This window comes from Salvelinus sp. IW2-2015, unplaced genomic scaffold, assembly GCF_002910315.2.
Source record: "Salvelinus sp. IW2-2015 unplaced genomic scaffold, ASM291031v2 Un_scaffold2846, whole genome shotgun sequence".
Lineage (NCBI taxonomy): Eukaryota > Metazoa > Chordata > Actinopteri > Salmoniformes > Salmonidae > Salvelinus > Salvelinus sp. IW2-2015.
The window spans coordinates 193607-203838 of record NW_019944146.1 but is presented as its reverse complement, the minus strand read 5'-3'; the positions used below and the strand labels follow the sequence as shown (position 1 = coordinate 203838).

The following is a 10232-nucleotide window of genomic DNA, read 5'->3' as shown; positions in this document are numbered from 1 at the left end:
AACCTACATTCTATCTAATCTAATGAAAATTATACAATTAAAAGTAACTTTTATTGCCATTGCAACTATGTAAAAAATTGCCTACATAAAGCAACAAATAAAAATATTGATATCCTGTAAATCACATGGCCTGTCTACAGAACTTGAAACATTGTTTAAAATATTCTGGCTCTCGGTTTCTCGCGCAGTGAGTTCGAGACAGCACGTTGTCGGCTATTTGTGAAAGGGATAAGAAGTAATCAGGTATTTTAATGCATTCACTGGATCAGCGATATCGTTTCCATTTTGTGCCAGGGTGGTTATCGAAGGGCGAGAGCTGGAATGTCTTTCAAATCTTTGAGGAACTATCTTCATTTGCGAATTGATTTTGATTAGACTTTGTTTACTTGCTGTTTGAGGTGAAGAGAAATTTTTTGCTTTGAGAAGCTCCTAGCTCATTGGTGGTGGTGCGTTAAGACATCAGAATACTATCAGAATCCCCAATTGGCACATTTATAGGGCCTACATTTGGGCTCAGGCCAGGTAGACTATCCTACTTCTATATGCGTAGTAGGTCTATGTTGTTAGGTAGTTAGGGGGTCCTACAGTAGGTCTAATTTGTTGTTGTTAGGTGAAGGTTTATGGGGTCCTACAGTAGATCTATGTTGTTGTTAGATGAAGTTAGGGGTCCTACAGTAGGTCTATGTTATTGTTTGGGTTCTAACGTAGGTCTAATGTTGTTGTTTAGCTGAAGTTAGGGTCTACAGTGGTCTAGTTGTTGTAGGTGAAGTTTTTTGTGCCAATTTTGGCAAACACTTAGTGTAAAACTCATTAATATTTAACCTGAATTAATAATTAACCTTAATAACTTGAATAACTCAATCATCGTGTTACATAATGTGAAACAGAAAAATATGACATTTCTTGCTCATTTGTGGGCCTTTAACCATCTGTCTGACTTTGGTTTTCACGCCAGGAGAGAGACGTGACTATCGTGGATCCTCTGGGGAGCCACAACTCATGATGCGAAGGCAGAGAAGAGTCTCTCCACATTAGAACACCTCAAAATACCAGAGAGACCCACAGGGAAAGAGAATCACTGCTGTCTGCTGTGGGAAGAGATTCACCTCATCAACCGGCATTAAAATCATAGAGATCCACACAGGAGAGAAATCTTTTAGCTGTACTCAATGTGGGACAGAGTTTTACTCAATCAGCCAGCCTGACATATCACACCAGAGAACACACACAGGAAGAAACCTTATACTGTGCTCAATGTGGGAAGAGTTTTACTCGATCAAGCCGCTCTGATCAACCAGAGAACACACAGGAGAGAAACCTTATAGTGTGATGAATGTGGGAAGAGTTATGTTTCATCTAGCAGTCTGACTAAAACCGGAGAACACACACAGAGATAAACTTATAATGTGATGATGTGGGAAGGATTGTTACATCTAACGTCTGACTAAACACAGGAGAACACACACAGGAGAAAATCTTATAGCTGATGCGAATGTGGGAAGAGTTTACGATCTAGCTGCTGATAAACAACACAGAGAACACACACAGGAGAGAACCTTTAGCTGTGATAATGTGGGAAGAGGTTTACTCTCAAAAGCCTGAAATCAACCAGAATACACAAGGAGAGAACCTTATGGCTGTGCTCAATGTGGAGAGTTTACAGTTTTTTCAAACAGCCTGAAGATCACACCGAAGAACACACACAGGAGAGAAACTTAGCTTGTGCTCAATGTGGGAAGAGTTTACTGAGTTAGCTTCTGACTAAACAAGAGAACCACAAGGGAGAAACCTTATAGCTGTGTCAATGTGGGAAGAGTTTTAACCGATACTAGCCTGATATACACCAGAGAACACACAGGAGAAAACTATAGTGTGATGAATGTGGGAAGAGTTTGTTACATTCTAACAGTCTGACTAACACCGGGAGAACACACACAGTAGAAAATCTTAATAATGTGAATGTGGAGATTCTAGTGCTACAAACGATCCAGGTTAGGTGGCCATTGGGAGAGCCTTTACTGAGTCTAGCGTCTTGACTAGACAACCAGATGAACACACACAGGAGATGAAGCGCTTATGCTGTAATATCAATTTGTGGGAAGAGGTTCTCAGTCACACCAGCCTGAAATCACACCGTAGAAACACCTACGGAGAGAAACCTTATGCTGGCTCAATGTGGGAGGAGTTTTTACTCGTTCAATCCACTGAATAACCACCCGTAGAAAACCACAGGAGAGAAAATTCTTATAGCTTGTGCGATGATGGGAAGAGCATTTAGGTCTCAACGCTCTACATGACTAAACACCTCGGACACACACAGTGACGAAAGCTTTAGCTGTAGTCATGCTGGGAAGCAGCTTTACCGTCAGTGTCCGACTCAGCCAGGGGGGAGAACACCACGGAGAGTTTAGCTGAATAGGGAAGAGTGTAGTCATCAACACCCGATACGTAAACACACACAGGAGAGAAACCTATAGCTGTGCTCAATGTGGGAAGAGTTTACTAAGTCTAGCAAGCGACTACAAACCAATAATCACACATACAGGAGAGAATCTAAGCCGTTGATCAGTGTGACCAGAGATAATTGATAAAATACTGCTGATCAACATCAGAAAAAATACTGAAAGGACAAGAAATTATAGCTGTGATCAATGTGGGAAGAGTTTTGTTTCGATCTGGCCATTTGAACATTGCCCAGAAACACACAGGAGAGAAATCTTATAGCTGTGACCAGAGATAATCTGATAAAAGATCTCTGTTCAAATATCAGAAAATACATACATGAAGGAGTTGTTTCATGATATCAGTGAATTAATGTCACAATGTAGAATGTTTTAACATTGTAGGAAGAGTATTTTAATGATGTCAAAATGTAGAATGTTTTAACATAGTAGTAGGAGTATTTTAATAATGTCACAATGTAGAACTCTAAACGTTTGCCCCTGTTCTATTGATTTCAGCATGATATGGATGCTCACGGAAAAATACAGGCTCTGAATTGAAAGAGTACTATTTATGAGATTTAACAAAAAGTGACTAACAAAAAGAGTTGTGTTACACTTACCACATTGGTGACCCACTTGAATCAAAATGCAACACTTCGAAATGTAGCGAGCTGTTTTCTACAAATTGTCCTCTAACCAGTGATGTACACATTATTCCCAGATTCCGTGTGGTTTTTGAGCTGTTAGTTTTAACAGGACGTGCAACCTCATCTCCCCTCTCGCACAAATGATTTTAGCGATGAGTTATGACAAATACGTGTTGTGTTCCTTTGTTTAGCGACCCCTAAATTGAAATGCATCACTCTAAAAATGTAGCAGACAGTCTTCTGCGGGTTGTCCTCTAACCAGTGAGGTAAAAGATATCTCCCATTTCCATGTGTTTTATTTAGTTGTGTTAGTTTCAACAGCACGTACAACCTGATTACCCCCTTAATCGATATCAGTGATATATTGCTGCTTGTCAAAACAACAGCGTTTCTGGTGCTCGTGCAGTTTATAAGCTGCTTGTTTAAATAAATACAAGTAATATGATTATTGTGGCAGATGTTTGTGTATACAGCCCATTTTATGTTTAGGTTTTAATATATCACAAACTGTTTCTGCATATTGGTTATTGATTAAACTGTACAAACTGTGTTTTAACATTGGGCTATCCCACCTAGCAAAATGTAATTGAAAATACTTTGAAAATAAGACTATGCAACCAAATATTTCATAATTACATTTCATGTAACATTTAGTAATCATAATGTAACCAACTGACTATTTTTGGGTAGAATTATATTGACATTGTTGCGCTGCTTTTAGAATATCAGGATTCATTCTCAGATGTGCCAACCCAAATGTACTAGAGCATGTGGTAACGACAACTTGGTAGCTGATTGTCTCAAGGATGGGCAGTCAAAATATTTGTGTTGTGCATTTAACCAGTGTGTTACCATGGATCACAATTTATTTTGACACGTTTTTCCGTTTGGAGATGAGTTTTATCTCTTATTCTTATCTGTATTTTTTTTCAACTGCACTGTCGGTTGGGCTCGTAAGTAAGCATTTCACTGTTAGGTCTACACATGTATTCAGCGAATGTGACTAATACAATTTGATTTGAGTTTTGTTTGCGCTCGTTCCAAGTGGACGAGAGTTCTAGAAGCTAGTGYGTTTTAGGATTCTATAGAAAGAAAAAGGAGAAAAAAATTATACGATTGTATATTATTATTTAGAAATACATGTTTTTTTCTTGTTTTAATTGTTGACAGCCAGTAGACACCATGTTTATATTGTAGAAGGTGAAGCATTGTAGTTGATTATGTGAAATGGAAGTTGTTTTCTAGTCAGTTGTTCAACTGAAATGTGTCTTTGGCACATCGATTGGTGTCACCCCGTTAGTCAGTATGTGTAACACCTGTGCTGGCTTGTCCATCTCGTTAGTGGGAAGGTGTTTCACCTGAGCTGGTCCAGGTTCTATTTAAGAGTGTCTGGCCCAGTGCTCCAGTTGTCTTGATAGATGTGGAGAGTCAACACCTTGTTGCTCCACTTTTTTGGTGTGCTTCCTGTCTTTAAGTTTGTTGTGGGTTTTTCTTTAGTTTCCTCTTCTTGGGCAGATTTAGTGTGTCTCATGGTGGGTGTCTTTTATGTCCCAGTTGTTGTTACTAGTCAACTTTCAGTGCACCTCCTAAAAAAACAGCTTTTATTTTGGGTTAGATATTGCGTCCAATTAATATTTGAATCAATGGAATTTCCTTAGAATGCTCATTAGTCTTTCTGTTTTTTATCCTCTTATGTTTGTTGTCTACTAAATATACTAATAAATATTCTGTTTATTTTCATAGTTTTTTAATGTGAAGCCATTGTGTTGCATCCATGTCTAAAATGTGCTGTATAAATAAAGCTTCATTTGATTTCAACATATTGTAAAACAAATTAACCCAATGACCGACCAATCAACAGACTCTTGGTCCATCTTAGTATGAAAAACAGATCAATCCCACTTTTCCAGCCTGCTGAAGGTGTGGTGGAGTGGTAAACACCACCCCCGGCTCTACCAGGGCCTTGAGGTAGTCTCTCACAGCTCTGCTTATGTCATGTTCTGTGGCCTTGCCGTTCCATTTCTTGACTGCCCCTGCAACACAGAAAGAAACACATTTAATCATATTATATAAAACACTCAAAGTAATGGATATGGAGCATCTACATCTAATATCAAAGAACAAATGAATGTGCCTGAGGGGAAATTAACTTTCATACAGCCAAAAGGGGGAGAAATTACACCAATATCAGTGGACAATTTGCACTAATGTAAATAAACATGGATGATGGAACATATTACCTTTTGCTGACGTGATGAACCGCTAAGGGGACATACATATTTACCATCTAATCTATGTGTGACCTCTCACCTCTCTGGCTGTAGAAATGTTCTTCCTAACCAGTCCCGCAACAGCTCTCTGACTGAGCTCCACCCTCACTGGGCTTCGAGGAAGGAAGCTGAAGAGGGATGGAAAGAATGAATACATCAGTCAATAAAGTGTAAGCTGCTGTCTATGTTGTCTGACAAAATCACAATTTTAGTAGTCATTAAAGTAAATAAGGCTATTTGATTGCTGAATACCAACTATCAATCACTTAGATCATGTATTTCCAGGTAGAATACATCATTGGGACGTCCCTAGCCCGTTGAAAGTTGACATTAAAAGGGTTAAGTTAGGTTAAGTTAGGGTTGTCCCAAGGATGCCACGATAGCATTGACCATTGTGCATTCTTCTCGTCTGTTTACATAGCAGGTCATGGTTCTGACTTCTGAACTTGAAAATAAAAATATCCTAATAGCCGTGAGCTGGGAGGAGAAAGGCCACGTCTGGTACAAGTCAAAGACAGCCTGAGGTGGAGAGGAGAGGGCACACTCAGACAAGTCACAGGACAGCCGTGAGGTGAAGAGGGAGAGGCCACAGTGCTTACAAGTCAACAGGACACCGTGAGTGGGGAGAGAAGGGCCACAGTCCGGTACAACAAAACAGGGAAGCCCGTGCCAAGAGGTGGGAGGAGAAGGGCCACAGTCTGTACAAGTCAACAGGATAGCCGTGAGGTGGGGAGAGAAGAGGCCACAGTCTGGAACACAAGTCAACAGGACAGCCGTGAGGTGGGGAGGAGGAGGAATTTAGGCCGAGTCAGATGAAGTGAGGAAGAAGTCATGTGACTAAAGTTCTGCCTAGCAACAGAGGTGTAAGGAGGAGACTCAGCATAAGTCTCCTCCTTACTGGTATACCTCCTCTTAATACCAGTAAGGAGAAGACTCACATAAAGGGTTAAATACCAGTAAGGAAGACTCACATAAAGGGTTAAAATACCAGTTAGAGAGACTCAGCATAAAGTTAAATACCAGTTAGGAGGAGACTCAGCATAAATAAATACCATAAGGAGGAGACTCGGCATAAGGGGTAAATACCAGTTAGGAGGAAACTCAGCATAAAGGGTTAAATACCATAAGAGGAGGACTCAGCATAAAAGGGTTAAATACCAGCGCTTGTGTGAATATGTCTTGGTCTTATGCAGCTGTGACTCAGTGGTGAATAAACTTGGTTTGAGCTTTACTTATCGTCTGAGTTTTACTCTTATTATAACTTAACAGTGTAAAAAATCACAATCAAGACAAGTAAGTGCGCCAGTGGATGTGGGTCATTGAAGTTAATTAAAAGTTTTAGCCGCTAAACTACGTAGAATATTGGCCTGTTGGAAAGTACAACTCCCTACTAGTCTGGATCTGATTTATTTCTAGAGAAACTACAACTCCCTACTACATCAAACAGTTCAGGCTGGGTCTGATTTATCTCTAGAGAAACTACAACTCCCTACTACATCAAACAGTTCAGGCTGGGTCTGATTTATCTCTAGAGAAACTACAACTCCCTACTACATCACACAGTTCAGTCTGGGTCTGATTTATCTCTAGAGAAACTACAAATCCCTACTACATCACACAGTTCAGGCTGGATATGATTTATCTCTAGAGAAACTACAACTCCCTACTACATCACACAGTTCAGGCTGGGTCTGATTTATCTCTGTGCAATGTTGTGAGGGAAACATCTATTTTAACCTCTTTAAGTTGATATGACTTCTAATGTGTTGAAGGATCTTTAAGGTTGAGAAGTTTATGTGTATGTTTGTGTGGGTCTGCAACCACACACCCTCTGGACAGACAGGCCAAAGGCACTCGGCCCAATTCAGGGAACCGTTGATCTACTTCAGAGGAACTGTGTGGAGAGTGATTTCCTGTTGTTTTGACACCTCACTGGAAGACTAGAATAACTAACTGTTGCTACAGAACGAGACGACCAATTCACAGTTAGTCTGTGTCTCATTCTCCACACACCGACACATACCAAGATCACGTGTTTTCTATATGCGCAAGATAGTTTGACTATATAAGGCTCCTGAACTCCTTGTCATCGAGCTCTCGGCCTTCCACCTCAGAGTGTAGGGCMGACCAGCTACATTATTGCAATTTTTATAAAATAAAGGTTTATTGTTTGAAGAAATGACAAAGTCTCTCCTTATTGGTTAGAATTTCCACCACAACGTGCAGTAACAATGATAGACCAGACTCATAGTACAGAATGAATGGCTGACTGCCCAGTTCAACGTCTGTTCACGTCTCACCTCATACTGTATTGGAACAGCAGAAGCTGACTGCCCAGTTCAACGTCAGTTCACCGTCTCACCTCATACTGTATTGGAGCAGCAGCAGCTGACTTGATCGTTGATGCTAATCAGTATGTTTTGAATCTGAGAGTAAATAGAGCAGACTACACTCTAAAAATGAAGGGTTCAACTGGAGTTGTTCTCAGATCCCGTAAGAACCGTAGGGTGCTTGGTCAATGAAAAACAGACCCAAAAGGTTCTTCAAAGAACTTGTTAGAAGGTGGGTTCATCGAGGAACCTCCGTTTTTGCTGGACTTCTTCCGGGAACTTCGCAATTACAACTGAAAACGATGGTGACATGTTTGGATGCGACAACAAGTTAAAAAGGTTAAGTTGGGTTGAAGTTTGGCTCTGAATATGTCTCGAAATAATTTATTATAATAATATAACATACTAATAATGAATAACGAAGACAATGATGGTTTTCTGTGAATATCTTCCACAACGTTACAATAGTAAATTACCGTAAATATTAGAAAGCCGGTTTTGACCTTTGGCGTTGTATGAGCTACAGTACAGTACCGTTATCTAGCTAGATAACGTTATGTCCTAACTAGGCACAACTAGGTTTGGATTATTTCCCTCAACTATATTCTTTCCCATATATTGTATATCGTTTCCATAAAGCCGACACGGCTTTACACTCATTAACGTACGTTTCCTATCTAGAGCAGTTGTCACTTTTGTGAGAATGAACTAGCTAACTTTAGTTTCGTTAACTAACTAACTAACTAAGGACGGTGACCTGTCCAGACGAGATGTTACAACAAACTGAATCGTCAATGGAGGTCTTCCTCTTTAAATTGCCTGCTACAGCATGCAATACTATTAACTCACAAGGGGGCATAACGTTACATGTACAATACTATCCCATTTTGGAAACGTTACATGGACAATACTATCCCATTTTGGAAACGTTACATGTACAATACTATCCCATTTTGGAAACGTTACATTGACAATACTATCCCATTTTGGAAACGTTACATGTACACCCCCTTGTGGAGGGAAATTAATATCTTAGATGGTAGCTGTAGATGGGATTCAAATGCATAATGGTCATAATACAGTGTCTAGACTACCTCTTTTGTATAAATGCCCTTCAGAATCCAAACACAGTATTGCCACGCAGCAAAATGTTGCGTAWAATCTTTCAAGTCAGCCTGAGAAAATATTGAACAATTTGTGTACAAAGATATCTTGAAATGTGATATTAGGCCTGTATGGCAGTACTGTTACTGTATGGCAGTACTGTATTGGCTAGTGCTTTCTCCAATATGTTCTTCTATTTTGCATTCAATTGTATGTCGATGCCATTTATTTTTCAATATTTATTTAATATATATATATATTTAAATGCTTGTAAGACTATTCTTTGACACATTTTCTCTTCTGTTCAAATTCGTATAGGACAGAACATGGACACAATGCAATTGGGATCAAGAAGAAGGTACAGATATGTTGTAGGACAGCTGCATTTGAAGTGTACATTTAACCTACATAGCAGTCAATAAAACTGAAATCTATTAGCATACAAATGTGTGCAAATGATCTTTTCAGATCTTGTCAGAAATGAATCAAGTCCATGGAATGGATATAGACAAAAAGATAATTCAAGGACTAGCAGAGGTAGAGAGGCGAGGCAGGGGTGAGGACATCATCCTGCTATTTTGACAGTCCCTGAAGGACAATACAGAAGAGGGATTTGCTCTTATTCCTTCCCTTTCTCTAATGTATTTTGTAAGAAAATTAGCAAGTGTAGTAAGGTCATAGTTTTACTTTACTAGGACTGGAGACCACAGCAGCGATTCTGCTCTTGCCCAACCTCTTCAATGAGGACCCGAGTGGCCTTTATGTCCGTGTCTATGCCTATGCACAAATCATCTGTTTCTTCATAAACATAGGTGTGCATGCTTATATAAAACTACAGCTGAACATTTGTTATGTTCTTTGTTTATTGTATGTGTATTAATCTTTTCTTACTTTTGTTGACACAGATTTCACCGCTCTTCACTCCTTTACTGCACATCAGTGGAAATCCATTTCCCCATGAGAGTGAAATCACGCTGGCCTTTGATGGGGAGAACATCCACGCCCTCGAGGACGTCCCCATGGGACTTGGGTCTCTGCTCGGGCTGTATTTTTTATTTTACCTTAAATTTCCCCCAAAATGTTAAGAACATACAGTGGGGCAAAAAATGATTTTGTCAGCCACCAATTGTGCAAGTTCTCCCACTTAAAAAGATGAGAGAGGCCTTTTCATCATAGGTACACTTCAACTATGACAGACAAAATGAGAAACAAAAATCCAGAAAATCACATTGTAGGATTTTTAATGAATTTATTTGCAAATTATGGTGGAAAATAAGTATTTGGTCACCTACAAACAAGCAAGATTTCTGGCTCTCACAGACCTGTAACTTCTTCTTCAAGAGGCTCCTCTGTCCTCCACTCGTTACCTGTATTAATGGCACCTGTTTGAACTTGTTATCAGTATAAAAGACACCTGTCCACAACCTCAAACAGTCA

At 39.6% G+C, this 10232-nt stretch overlaps 1 long non-coding RNA gene across 2 annotated transcripts; it reads left to right on the top strand.

Annotated features, from left to right (window-relative positions):
* Positions 1–7712: 7712 nt before the first annotated feature.
* On the top strand, positions 7713–9566 carry LOC112074852 (uncharacterized). Of its 2 annotated transcripts, XR_011477146.1 has the most exons (4): positions 7713–8030; positions 9114–9153; positions 9264–9351; positions 9491–9566. It is a non-coding gene; the product is annotated as an uncharacterized lncRNA (long non-coding RNA). The 2 variants fall into 2 exon arrangements; XR_002894857.2 differs by lacking the exon at positions 9491–9566 and having other exon boundaries at positions 9264–9433.
* The last annotated feature ends 666 nt before the right edge of the window (positions 9567–10232 follow it).